This window comes from Vanellus vanellus (genome assembly GCF_965231255.1).
Source record: "Vanellus vanellus genome assembly, chromosome: 2".
NCBI lineage: Eukaryota > Metazoa > Chordata > Aves > Charadriiformes > Charadriidae > Vanellus > Vanellus vanellus.
In genome coordinates this window covers 145,989,437-146,004,591 of record NC_138906.1, presented here as the reverse complement: position 1 = coordinate 146,004,591, position 15,155 = coordinate 145,989,437, and positions in this window count along the sequence as shown.

The window sequence follows — 15,155 nt, the reverse complement described above, 5'->3', positions numbered from 1 at the left end:
AACTACGACATAAGTATGAAGTAACTATGGGAAAGACTTAAAGGCCCCAAAGCTGTTGCCAACAGCAAGAGTTGCAAAAAAAATCCTACCAAACCAAATTTGATGGCCTTCTACAATGGTATTACAGCATTGGTGTATAAGGGGAGAGCATCTACCTGGACTTGTGCAAATCATCTGACACTGTCCCACATGACATGCTTGTCTCTAAATTGGAGAGACATGGATTTGACCGATACACCACTTGGTAGATAAGGATCTGGCTGGATGGTTGCACTCAAAGAGTTGCGGTCAACGGCTCGATGTCCAAGTGGTGAGCAGCGACAAGTGGTGTTCCTCAAGGGTTTGTACTGGGACCGGTACTATTTAACATCTTTATTGGCGACATGGATGTCAGGAGTGAATGCACCCTCAGCAAGTTTGCTGACAACACCAAGCTATGCGGAGCAGTTGACATGCTGGAGAGAAGGGATGTCATCCAGGGGCACCTGGGCAAGCTTGAGAGGTGGTCCTGTGCAAACCTCATGAAGTTCAACAAGGCCAAGTGCAAGGTCCTACATCTGGGTCGTGGCAATCCAATGCACAAATACAGGCTGGGTGGAGAATGGATTGAGAGCAGCCCTGAGGAGAGGGACTTGGGAGTGTTAGTTAATGAGAAACTCAACATGAGCCGGTGATGTGCACTTGCAGCCCAGAAGGCCAACTCTGTCCTGGCCTGCATCAAAAAAAGCATGGCCAGCAGATCAAGGGAGGGGATTCTTCCCCTCTACACTGCTCTCCTGAGACCCCACTTGGAATACTGCATCCAGCTCTGGAGCCCCCAATGTAAGAAGGAGAAGGACCTGTTGGACCGGGTCCAGAGGAGGGCCACAAGGATGATCAAAGGATGATCTAACAAGCACCTCTCCTATGAAGACAGGCTGAGAGAGTTGGGGTTGTTCAGCCTGGAGGAGAGAAGGCTCCAGGGAGACCTTATAGCAACCTTCCAGTATCTGAAGGGGTCTTACAAGAAGGCTGGAGAGGGACTTTTTACAAGGGCATGTAGCGATAGGACGAGGGGTAATGGCCTCAAACTGGAAGAGGGTAGATTTAGATAAGATATTAGGAAGAAATTTTTCACTATGAAGGAGGTGAGGGGCTGGAACAAATTGCCCAGAGAGGTTGTGGAGGCCCCATCCCTGGAAGTGTTCAAGGCCAGGCTGGATGTGGCCTTGGGCAACCTGGTCTAATGGGAGGCGTCCCTGCCCATGGCAGGGGGGTTGGAACTCGATGATCTTTAAGGTCCCTTCCAACCTAAACCATTCTATGGTTCTATGATGAAAAAGGTTTCAGTGAGTGCAGCTGATGTAGAAGGTGAAGAAATCCTACCAAAAAGGCTGGAAAATAAGAAGTTTTAAACAGATGCATAATGTAATTAATAGTAACAAGGGGACAGCGAGTTAGGACAAATCAGGGGAGGTATATGTAAAGTTTATTGCGGTGGGTTAGAGGTTTCATGCAGGAGAGCTTAATAAAACTTGGAGACCCAAAGAATTATTGAATGCAATCTCTAACCAGAAGCAATAGACTTTGAATTGTGGCAGTATCATAGAGCTAAGAGAGATAAAAATACCTGCCTTTAAAAAGGGTGAGGGGTGGAGAAAGGAAATTTATAACTTTGACAGCTTTGTGATGATTTAAAGTTATTCAAATAAATGCATCTATTTAGGAGCACCTATATGGAAAAAATATGATAAGAAACAGGAACATGAAATTGTCAAGAACAGATCATGTCAAAGTAATCTACTTTCCCTTTTTGGAAAGCAATGGACATCATGGGAAGAAAAAAGTAAATGGGATCTATCTCAACTTTAGTAAGATTTTCAACAGTTTTCTATACGATGATCTCCTGCAGAAACTCGGCAGTCTGGTCTAGCTGAAACTGCTATGGGCAGGATGCACAAATACTTGGAAAATATAATCAGAGAGGTACTCAAAGAGTAGTTCTCAAGAATTTGCTGACAAATAGGAATAGTTGTATGCGTGCGGTTTCATAGAAATCTGTCCTGGGCTTGGTACTGTTCCATATTTTCAAGAATGACTTGAATGATGGAAGAGCAAACATGCTTGTGAAATTCGCACATGACACCACAGTTGCAGGCTTTTTGGGGGCCAGGAGAAGAATTTAAAATGATCTTGATAAATTTAAGAAATGGTCTGAAAGCAATTAGGTGAAATTCAATAAAGGCAAGTACAAAGTCCTAGACTCGGGAAGGGAAAAAATCTATCACACAAAGACAAAATAAATGCAGGAATGTCTCTTTCTAAAAATAAGGCAATTTTTGAAGCAGAAAGGACTCAAAATTGCAGTCTAATTTTCTTGACTCCTGAGGGCAATGAGAGTGTCAGGTAATGAATGCGCACTCCTCTAAGACTTTAGAGTTAACTATTCACCTACATGAAAGATCACAGAAGTTCTCACATTCCCATTTCCTAAAAGACAGGGAAGAGGCAGTAGGCCGGCTTTGTTCTCCCCCGATGCCGGGACTCTTCCTTACTGTGCTACTGCTACAAGCTAAGGTGTATTTGGAAACTCTGGGAGGAGAGAATGGGAAAAATACATGCCTTTTGTTTTCTTCATAAATATCAGTACATCAATACCAATATCAAGAGTCTCTCTATTTTCCTGGCTGATAATATCCTGCCTGGCCACATGGACTTAAATCAAAGCAGGCTGTTAGTGAGAAGCGAGCAGGAAATGAAACAATGTAAAGCCATAAGTAAGTATAAATCTATAAGGTCCCATCACAGAGAATACCAAGAGTCCCTGAGAAAACGACGGGAATCGATCAATGAGAAAAGGGCCCTTTCCATGCCTCTGAGGGCGCGTGAGGTTTGTCACCGGAGGGAGACTTTGTTTCCTGGTGGGGAGGCACAATGGCCACCACAAGAAACCTTTGTCAAATGGCAGCTCTTTGATGGGTTATTCTGCCCCGATTCCAGCATGGGGTCAAAGGAGGACGCTGGTGTGGAAGGCAGCATGGGCAGGGGCGTCTGGAAAGAGCTGCTGCAGGACTGACACCCACCCGGGGAGGGAGAGGGGCTGCCTGCCCTCTGCCTGCCCTCTGCCTGCACAGCGCGGGGGCAGGAGCTGGTGCTCTCGCTCTCCTCTGTTGCTCTGCAGCCCTGCCAGGATCAAGACGTGCAGCTTTGTTTTAATGGTGTTAACGATCTCGACTCCCTCAGGCCTGTTTACAGCAACAACATTTTACACAGAGCAAGGCTACCTTAGCTTTTAGAGCAGTTCTCACTAATGGGGCTCTTCTGGTCAGTGCGGTGGGTTGGTTCACCGGAGGGTGACACGGGAGGCTTTCCCTGCAGAGCAGGATGCCCTACCTGCACCTTCCTCTGCACCTTGGGGAGTGGGTGACCTCTGCCTCCCCCACTTCGTTGTGGTGGGAGTCTGCGTCTGCTGTAGTTTAAAAAAAAAAAAGCATTCTAGTGCATATAAAGGGCGTAGGCATCTCAGAGACCTTGGGAGTTAAGTGGGTGTAGAAGAGACTGTGCACGTCTTACACAAACCGGCTGAAGACTATGGTGAAGAAAGAGAGAAAGGGAGAGATGGTGCAGCGCTGGAAAAACTGAGCAAGTGACAAATGTTCTCCCTCTTAGTAAATGAGTAAGCAATAAAAGAAAATAAATACAAATTCACTGTTTTAACTCAGAGCCAGCTCTTGCTGTCTTCAGCGTGCGGGCTGTTCCTGGGCACTGCAGCCTCCAGCATCATGCAGTTTTAATGATGCCTCTGCAGGCACACAGACAAATTTTGAGGAGATCAGTGGTTTTATGCAGGAGGACACGTGGGTTGCTACTGTCTCTTTTGTAAGCTTTAAGAAAATGGTGGCAATTTTGCAAACAAGCTAAAGATCTAATATGCCACTTAGAGCCACTCAGCAAGTAATGCCCACTCTTCCGAGGACGGCAACTCATTAAAATAAAAGCTTCCATCAAAAGCCCAAACAATATCAGTATTAATTCCAACTGCTCTGCAACAAATGGCACTTCTTTTTCCTTGTCATTACACTTTAATGGCAAAATAGAGACCATATTTTACCTTTTATTAATTTCCCTGGGTTTGATTACATTATCAGTCCCATAAAGGCTATCAGCTGCCACCCAAAGAGAACCAGGTTCATGACAACATGACTGGCTGATATAAATGAACTGTGGCTGCGTAGTGAGAAGTGACTGTGTTAAACCAGTATTTGCTGTCTGAAGAGAGATGCTATTTGCAGAGGAAACTCATTCCTGTGCAGAGGTGTTTAAATGTAATTCAAGCACTTAGGATTTTGCGGGTGGGTGATTTTCACTCTGTGTGTATTTACCTTCTCTCCTGCTGATACCAGCTGAAGAAGGAGATCGTTGCTGTCAACTCTGAAGTATCACAGTGCCTTTGGAGAGGGAAACATCCCCTGTGGCTCCTGTACTTGCTGCCAGTCTCCTACAGCCCTGTGCACCAGCGTGGCAGGTAATGGGGACACCTGCACCTACGGTTGGGCTTTCCTCGCTGCCAGCAAACGTTACAGGGGTGGAGCTGAGGGCATGGAGCAAGGACCACAAGGCTGTAGCGGTGCTTGTAGCCTGGCAAAGAGACACCGTGGATTCACATGACATATAAAGGGAATACATTTTACTTCAAGTTGTGGGTAGGACAACACTTCAAAGCAAACACCAGCCTCTCTTCTTATACCATCCTTTTCTATGTCTGGGTTTTCTGGGTTTCCACCATAAACACAAATATATTGTCCTGCCTAGCTGCAAAATGTGAGAAATCCAGGTGTAGGATTGGATCAAATGGAGCCTATCAAATGCTATGGGATTTAGGTTTCCTAAATTCTCCGGCTGAGATCACGGTTGTATTCAAGGACCATGCTGTCCCTGGAGATATGGCACTTCAGGCCGTGTGCCTTTGCTTGCCAACTCTAAAAGAAAAAGAAGGATAAATTAATCTCTTATGTGCTGAGGACGCGTTCAGCGTTCCACCTAGCTTGGAAGGAGTTTATGAAAAAGCTCGGTTCTACAAATGTTTATTGCTATATTACTGTGACATTGTTCTGACAGAAAACGTTGGCTTCCTATCAATTAGCTGGGAAAGAGAAAAATGTCCTAAACCAGACTCTTAACTCTAGATTCTCTTCTGTCTTCTGAGAAGCAAGTAATTTCGACAGCTCCTGCTTTTATTTACTCAGGTGTAAATCAGTTGCAGTCAATGGGAATATTATGTAAGGAAAAATGCCACAAGTGAGACCAAAAAGATCAGATAATCCCTGCTGACAGGGTGAGGTCAGTGCTTGCTTTAGCCCTTGCACCATACCAACTGCAAAGTAGTAGTATTGTTATTAACATAATATTTTTTTCCTTCTGCAAAGTGCATACACACAGCAAGATGCTGAGTACATCGAAGTAATTTCCAATGTCCTTTCCTTCTGTGCTCTCCTGTTTCTGCTTCTCTGTCCCTCACCACACTGTCCTGAGAGGACTTTTTGTCAAGTGTAAGCATCAAATTGTTTGTGAAGCTGAGACTTTCTGATTTTGAAGTATCTGCTTTGCCTGCAGGAAATCATTAAGTACCACTGGTTGGCTAGAGAGCCAGGGGAAATGTCAGTATTTGTTGATGTATACCTTATAAATCATAAGGTAACTCAGAGCTGTGAGACTGTGTAAGTGCCTACACTACACAGGCGAACGTTGCTGCTGAGATTCCTGCTCTCCCTTGCTCTGCTCACCCCTGGAGGTACCGCGTGCAACTTTCCCCTCCTCAGCGTGGACAGACATCCTATTCAGGATCCAGCTGTGTTGATGGAAAAGATGCTGCTGGCAGGTGTCCACAATCTTCATCCCTGCAGCTTGTTCCTGGGGACACAGGTGGAAGTGCTTTGTAGCCTAACCCCAGCATTGGCTCAGGAGGCGATTTTAACTGTTTTAAGTAGCCCAGGATGATTTGGACTGCAGAAGTCACCCAGGATGGTTTGGGCTGCCTGCTTGGAGTGAGGAGGAGGGTGTTCATGTTCCCTTTGGTGCTAACAGAGGGGAGGACAGCAATCACAGCTGCACCTAGGCAGGTAGGCTGTAACCCTGAACCTGAACAAGTGCCCTGGCTTAATGGAACCTGTTTAAAGCTGCTATAATTAAGTTGATGCACCTCTGTACATGCAGAATAGGTGTGAAGTCTGACCTGGGCTTGTTACAGTTGCATTACATGAGAAAAGAGCTTGCACCTTCCTTGCACTGGCATCTTTGGACACTTCTGCAGTACTGGCAACTGAGCCCAGTGCTAATGTTGTTTGTTGGCCTTGCAACTGGAAAGAGACACCGGTGGGATGGTTTACACTGGGAAATTACATCATGTTAGAACATGCTGCTCAGGACTCCTGGTGACTACCACAGTGTAATTTCCCGTCATAAACAAGGCCTGTGAGACAGCTGTTGGGAGGCTGAGCATCAGTGGACTGGGCTGATCCTGCTCCCGTCTGAGCTCCTTGGGCAGCGGGTGACTCAACTGCACGCCACAGGCGCTGCAGCCGGGGCAGGGCTGAGCCCCAGCCCTCAGCATCATTCCAATGGCATGGTGCAGGCACGCTGTGTGGTTTTGTTCGCTGGCTATGAGTGCCAACAAGCTGCTTTTTTATCTCCCCTCTTCTCCCAGTGACTTTGGCAGGCTGCAACCAAGATCAGAATAGGAAAGTGTCAATTAACAGGCTGTGTATGCTCAGTTCTGCACCTGAATGGGCAGTCAGTGCTTTTAGGCAAGGATAAATATGGCAAAACATTGGGCAGGCTTTGAGGCTCCAGTATTTAAAATTCAGTTCCTCTGAGAAGTAAGGGTTCATTGGCTTCCTGTCTTTAGGCAGCTACGAGAACTGCTAATTTAAAATTTAAATGGGAGCTTATGGTTTAATTACGTACAAGGAAAAGTTAAATACCAAAGGATAGTTGGTTGTATTTCAGATTAGGTTAATTATTCCCAGGTCATGCCAAAGCATTCTGTTCTCTGCTCATATCTCTTCAGTCACCCTGTGCACACGCTCCATCACTTTACACAGGGCCTTCGTGAGGGGTGGTGGTCGTGGTGTTTCTTGCAGCAGATCCTTAAGGAAACTCGAAGTAACGTGTTATTTTTGCATACTGTAGTGTGTGCATATTTTATAGGGCGAAGTAGGAGATTTTTACATCAAGATAAGGGTAACTATAAGCAGAAAATCTATAAAACAAACCCAGAGGAGAAAAAAAAAAGGGGGAAAAAAAAAAAGTCTTCAGCCAGATTGGCTCGTGTCTCTGATTTTCCACAGGGCTGCAGGATTGCAAGAGCTGAAATGAGAGGAGGGAAGGAGTGTGCAGCCAGAGCTGGGGCAAGAGGGATCTGAAAAAAAGGAAAATCCTTCCGGTAACAGTCCCCGATGTAAGTCATCTGTGAAATCTCAGGACCAGTCACATCCTTTAGGACCAGCTTTTGTTCAAGGACAAAGTTTGGATAATTGAGAGTTGAGCAGAGGAAATCTGGATTATCTTTGGAAATGAGAAATTTCAGGCATTGAGAGGTGGTAAATTGGTGTCAGTCCTGGACATCAGAGATGGCAGGAATACCACTTTGGACAGAGGGCTCTCTTTTGGTTCAGCACAATGCATGGACTTGTTTTGTACTCATCTCTGTTATTTAACTCTACATTGCGGCACTAAAGGTCCTGTGGAAAGGAGACAGTGGTTTCAGAGCCTTCAGCATCTGGATGGAGTGCCTCAAAGTGATAATATTTTCAATATGAGGTGTATAAAGCTCCTACAAAGCCAGGTCCCAATGTAGCTTTTCTGTATGAACTACCCAAAATGAAAGCCTAAGAAACTTGAAAGTCTTTCTCTGCCATTATTCTCCATTGGATAAATAGGAAGAATAATCTGTGGGTAAGAATTTAGGCTATGTAGGGACACAAGACTTGAGCCATCCCTAGAGGAGCTTTCTCTTTACTTAATTTTAAACCACCTCCCTTTCAGTTCCTGTGTATTTTTTCCCTTGTGGTTAGTATCGCACAGTATTTTACTGAGAAGAAGCTCACAATGAACCACTTCAAAGATAACTCTACATTTGCAAAGGAAGGAATTTCTCTCTGACAGTTCAGCAGCACCAGCGCGTGCTGGAAAATAAGCATGCACCACCAGACGGTATGCTACACATGGGGAATCCTAAACAAACAAACTGCTTATAATGTGACCGCACGCTGAGATCTAACATCGTTTCGAAGTAGCTGCTTTCAGTACCTTGGAGCATTGAATCAAACTGCACAGAGCAAAGAGAAGTTGCTGTTGGTCTCCATGTGAAAATCATTATTAGGGGAAAGAATTATCGTTTTGTCATGTTTGTACACTGGAGCCTTGGTCTGTGCTGGGGAATTGTAGGTGCTACCAGAATGCAAATTTTTAACAATAACAGACACCAAAATGCACCCTTCTTTGTTGAAAATATGGGAATTAGAGGAATCTGTATTCACATCTTCAGGCAACATAAAATTGAGCTACTGGTACCAAACTAATTTATTACAAAAGCTTGATACTTGTAACATGCTATTTAAAACCACTGACATGTCTACACAGGGAACACTTGCAAACCATACCCGAGGCTGATGGGTGACCTACAAAAGCTAAAATGCCTGGCAAATATGTTTTGCATTGAAATTTTTCAAATGAAATATTTACTGTACTTCATTATTTTTTGTCTTTTCTGTGGCAAGACGATCCTTCCTGGACAACTTTCAAATGTTCATTTGGAAATCTGAGACTGAGTTGTGTTTTTTATTAGGTTTAATAAAAAAAAAAAAAGCACCTTTGCAAAAAAAAAAAAAAAATTCATTTTACAAGCACCCTTATCAGTGTTATGACTGCTAATGGCAGGAAAATCACATTCAGTGATAGGCAAGGCAAAAATAGCTAAAAGTTACTGCAGCCCACTTAGACCTGGCTGCCTGTGCAGCACTACCATACCGATGAAAATCAGAGTCCCACCCGATCACCATCCCCGGCACCATACAGCTCTGCAGCATGCCAGGCAGCCCCTCCAGCAGGCTGTAACAGAAGCTGCCGCGCAGCAATCCCAGCTGAAAGCTACAAGATAGCATGTGCCAAATCCCTCTTCCATCCTGCCACCAGGGATGGGCACGTGTATCTGGACTGGGAAGGGCTGTGACATTGGCATGGTGCCTGCCTGTCCATTGGGATTTCTCATCTCCCAAGATAATCCTGCAATCCTTTTGGCAAGCAATTAGAACATTTTTTTTCTTCTTCTTTTTAGGAGTCTTTGTCTACATTTGGATTTTCTAAAGTAGCAAACTCAGGAGCTGTACAGGTTAAATAAATGCAATCTTAGAAGTCCATCACAGGCTTAATGGCATAATCCTTACTTGGCCATTCCTATATCCCAGGACAAAGGGGAAAAGGGAGGATGTACACATAAAAAAGATTCATCCTGAAGGATAACACAAAAATAGAAAAGACAAGGGGGCAAGACAAGACTTTATAGAAATGGAAAGCACAGCTTGCATCCAATACAAAAAGTTAAGGGAAACCTGTTAAAGCCTTCAAACTCCAAAATATCATTTCTCAAAGAGAATCTAAATCACCCTCTGGGAAAAAGGGAAAAAAATAAAACCTCCTCAAAATGTCAGAGACCTAAAATCCCTTCTGGCTTACAGTTTCTATCTGTATCTCAGCTGTTTATAAAGCAAATCTCCACGGTGTCTGTCGTACATTTCAGTTACCCGTGTCTTGAGCTAGCAAACCAGCGGGTACAAACCTGATCTATACATCCATGGCAATAAGTGAAGATATCTGTGCATATTGTGCTTATTTAAATAACAAGAATTGCCGTGTTTGATTTATAAAGAGATGAGTAGGTTTCTGCATGAAACTCTGCTAATAGTTGAAAAAACCTGTTCCGCTGTGGACTGGAAATGGGCTCTCCCCACCCACACATGCATCTGGGATTTGATCACCGACCTTTAGGAGAAACCCACAAAACCTATTCCGCTTAGGATAGTATATTACAGGGCAAAGGAAAACCTTGCATGCCTGAGATTTGGGTGGAATCCATTTATTCCACATGTGCAAAGACTGGATGAGGAATTGGAGGATCCGCAACAACCAAACTGAAACCTCTCCATGTGTTACACACATAAGCCACTCTTGATTGAAATCCTGTAAATCTTTTCCTTATATAATATGTTTCCTTGTCTGGTAAAGCTTGATTTCAATTTATACTGCTCTTTTTTTCTTTCCATCATGTTCAAAACTATAATAAACAGTCTGTAAACTCTGTATCGCAAATGGCTTTCTAATAATAAAAAAGGTATTTTCAGAAGTAAGATCAGTTCCTCATGTCTAAGTTGAAAAAGGGACACTGTCACGCAGCCCAAGGTAAAACAAAAAAAGACCTATCCATCTTAAAATTATTATAATATGGTAAAAAATATAATAAATATAGGAAGGAATGTTCTACAGACTCTAAATAAGGAACCTAATTTCTGGCAAGAAAAGAAATACTGTCCCCAAAGGAAGTTAAAACTCATGGAGCATCCCTGCTGGAGGTATTTTCTATATGAATTGTTTTTAAGAACTTGAATACATGTTCTAACAAAACTGTTTAGGTCTACAAAAACCCCAAATCACAGGCAAATATGTATTTTTTCCAATAATGCAGTTAGCTGCTTCTTCAGTGAAGTACTTAAAATTCATCATTTGCCTGAAGCAAGTGTAACACACCCTCCCCCAACAGATACCCCTGAAAAATCCTGTTTACTTACACCATGATAGTATTCCTCACCAAAGCAAACATCTGCATTTCTGCAGCAAATGCTTTGGGGATCTCTACTTGCTCTTTCAGGAAACATCTGTGTCAATACACCTCAGTGAAGATGTTCTCTGCGAAAGAAATCTATCACCATGTTCTTGATTTATTATTATTTACAGTTGTGCTGTCCAGATAATCCAAAGAATTTATCTCCACGTCTGAAGATCTGCACAGGTTTTGTTTGCTTGGATGGTTTTACAAGGATGAAAGCAGCATTTCCGAAACGCTGTGGTGAGTACTGCTGTAGTTAAAGCAAAAAACATCGGACTTTGATCTTTGGCATTTATAAAAGCTAGTTTATAATCAGTATATCTTATCTGTTGTTAGAAGGAAAAGTGGTACATTTATGAAAACAGAACTTCTAAGGAAATAAACCTATTGAATCTTAATTTAAAACGCAAAGGCATAAAAAGATTTTGTCCTTTGTAATGTGAAGAAAGCTTGTTTCCAATTCCCCAAATATTTTAACAAGCAATGTTGTGGATATACAAGCTTTGTGATATCAATTGACTGGTTATTAAACATATTTGAGCTCTTCCCCTGTTCCCAGTACACACACACACACACAAACATATGTGATATTCATGTTAACAATTTATTTCTTGGAGGGAAGAAACCAGTGCTTTCTCAGTCCAGTTATCCTGGAGGTTGCCTCAGGTTATTTTAGTTTTTATGTTTAATATTGCAGGGATTTTACGGATTTACCAAAATATCATAATTTTTATTTTTAAATCACTTCTTTTTTTCCAAACAGATCCAATCCAGATCGGACCTTATCATACTCTGTTTCAGTTCACTGCCACCATATGTAAGTGTTGTCAAGGCTGTAATACATAAAGCATCTGGCTCCAGGGCTGGTTTCACTGTGGTTTTGGAATACAGATTTTATAATATGCAGTTTCCTTCCTCTGAAGTCAATGGGCTATTCAATGGAATTAGGTTTCTGAGGCACAGGTCAAATCTTCAAAGGCACATAGGCACCCAAATCCTGTTTAAGGATATTCCACTGATTTGAAGCGAGGTGCTTGCCTTATCCCCTTCAAAGGTGGGGAGATTCTCCAAATCATAGCTAGAGCCAGGTTAAACAGGCATTCAGGCACTCCCCAGACAATCTCATGACTACTTGTCCCCTAACCTTACTGCTAGGCCACTAACATAAGACACAAACAGGACGTGCCCTTCTTTAGGTGAGACTCAGTTGATGGAAACAGCCATCCTCAGGTTGCTCCAGCTCATACCGTGGATGAGATTGAAAGACCTGACAGACTTTTTGCCCTTGGATTGCCTGAGTTCCCGTGATGTTACTGCGTACACACGTGCAGCGAGCTTGTTGCACAGATGGTCTGCATAGACGTGCCTCTGATATGGACATCTGATGCTTCTGGGATGCACCAGACTGGCTGAGCAGGAGCAGAGCAGCTGAATAGCACGTAGGCAACGGCGTTGATAGTGTCCAGAAGCACTGTGCTTTTTGTGTCTTCCCTATGAACGTGCGACCTCTGAAGCTGCCCCAAAGCATCAGATCTGCTGTGTTGGTGCATGGTGACAACAGCACGTGCCTGCAGCAGAATTTATCTGCTGTAGCACAGTAGCCACGGCTGTGAAGTCTGGAGGGCTGCCAGTGCACTTGGAGCTATAGTTCTGGACCTTCAAACCAAAGCTGCTGTACGCCCAGAAAGTCAGCCAAACACAGCAAAATCCTCAAAACTAAATTAAATTTCCAAGAGAAAAAGAGGACATGTGCTGGAAAACTCAGCTGTATGGCATTTTGACTGCCAGCTCCAGAGGAACATCAACTTGCTCAGCTGTCCCTTGGGCTCTGGCTATCTTATTTAGACTCGTACTTTCTGATAGCTCAGTGTTCTCTGACATCTTGGGCTGTGTGCGGACAGTGGCAGATTTAGGTTAAAATTTACAGTGGCAGGATAATGGCTTCAGCTCTGTACACGTTCATTAAGAAAAAGTTTTGAAAGGGCCCTTCAGGTCAGGGCTACGCTACAAAGCCTTGTTGCTTTAACGGTTTAAAAAGTGAGGAATATATGACTGGAGGAAAAGGAAAACTTACCATGTGTGCCCAGCTGTAGCAAAATTTAAATCGTCAAGCCATCAGGATGTAGACTGGACATGTTTGGTTGTATTACAGGTCCTGTCATAAGACAGGTAAGAAGAGACAGGGAAGAAGCCTGGCCACAGGTTCCCAAAGGTTTGCCCTTTTTCTGAAGAGCTGTGTTGTTGATTTCAGTAGGAGAAAATAAAGCCCTCATATACACAGATTGTAGTCCAAAACTTGTTCTGAGCAGGTATTCAACTGGGTGATCCAAAGGACAGCTTTGTCTTTCTGGTGTTTGCCAGAGTGGGAAAGAGTACATCAGGAAAAAAAAAATCACACCACAATTTTCCCGCTGCTCATATTTTTTTTTCCCTAAGTCAGTCATCACCAACGACTCCCTGTGCTCACCTGCTTGGTGAGTTGTCATGTTCCTACATCACCAGAGCAGATACTGCCGCGGTATTTGAGGTCGAGGTGTATCTTTCCTAACTACGTATATGAACAGCAAGTCTCTGGATCCCCAGCAAGTTCCCTCCACCTTGCCCTGTATCCGAGGAAGATGCAGGTCTTCGGACCCATGCTGGGAAACTGCAGGGAGGTGTAGACTGGGGACAGGGCTGATCCAGGCCTGTCACAGGCCTGCAGATGGGGAGAAGGGACGAAGGGAAGGCAGATGGGAACCCCCAAGGATGGAAAAATTGAGCAGATATTTGAGCCACACCTCACAGGCAATTTCTTCCAGCTAATCCCTGCCATAATTTTTCCCACAGCAAAGCTGATCCAGTACATCATTTCCATGAGACAGAAGGCAGTTTTATCACTGCTTACTTCTCAGAGGTCTTAGACGCTTGCTTTTAATCATATAGTGTATGCTGACATCTGGTGGCATTCAGTAACCAAATCTTTGTTAAACAAATAAGTTTCGGTTTTAAGGAGTCTGCATTCTTATTTTCCCTTAGTTGGGTCCAGAAACGGGATTCCTCCCTGACCACTTCAGACTGGGGATTAGTCTAACGCACACATATGGCACTGGCATGGTCCTGGATTTCTTGTGAGACCCTTACGTGGGCACTAGTCTCCAGGTAAGGAAGGGACCATCAGCCAAGGGACCTGACTGCATTCAACCACAGTCCTTCCAGCACAAAATGGAGCAAATGGCCTGAACACAGAGAATCACTGCACTAAAAGGAGTGATACAAAACTACCATGGGCTTTAGCAGGAACAAAGCCACTGCAAAGTCTTATGTAATAACACTTCTCCTGTAATTTTTTTTGAATTGGAGAAAAAGAAGCAAAACGGCATGTATGAATAGCAAGTGAGATGTACCAAAACCTTGTTTCATGGCAAGTGAGAACAAGTAGCATAGAGTCAGCTGTCACGGTTTAGAAGATATCCATGATGTAGCTGTTCCATTAAAATTTGGATTAAAATCATGTTTAAATTTCATTTCCTCCAGTCCTTATCCTGCTTTTGATTAGTTTTAAGAGCAGTTGATGGTCTTGTGATTTGAAGATTTTGCATTTTAAATTTTGTGTACATGGTCTGGAATTTTATGTGAAATTGTGGGTTTGATCTTTGACCTCTGTTTACTACAGTCCTGATTTGCCACTAATTTGATAGCAAGCTATAAGGCCCTACTGTAAACAAGCTGCTCACTTTACATAGCTGTGTTTGGCTCCTAAATGAAGAAGTATGTATGGAATATACTTTGGGTACTGTAGTCTCCTAAAGAAATAATAAAAAACACATCGCTGCTTAGCTCTCCAGGTAACGTTTACATTTGGAGAAAATAAGTTGCATGCCTAATAGAGAGAGAAAATGCAATTCTTATCCATCTTAGGTTTGTTTGTTTTAAATTGTTCTTTAAAGTATTTGAGAGCTCAGACCGTCTCTTTTGAAGTCAGTGGGAACTTTGCCATTGATTTTGAAAGGATCATGATTAAGCCTAAATTGGTAGAGTTTAAAAGGCAAAAATGAAAATGTCCAAAGTCTACAAATCTCTCACTGATCCACCATCCAGAAAGGAAGGACAAAAGCCTTCTCCAAGGTCTGTAATGTACATCTTGATTCCAGGACTCCTGGTTTCCGTACGTTTGTAGACTTCAAGATGGAAAGCAACTTCCAGTCAGGGCTGTAATTGATAGCATATGGAGTAGCACATACTTGCACCGTGGACTTGTAAAGCTGCTGGGGGAAGGGAGATGAAAGCTGCTTGTACAAATCAACAGACTGTCTGT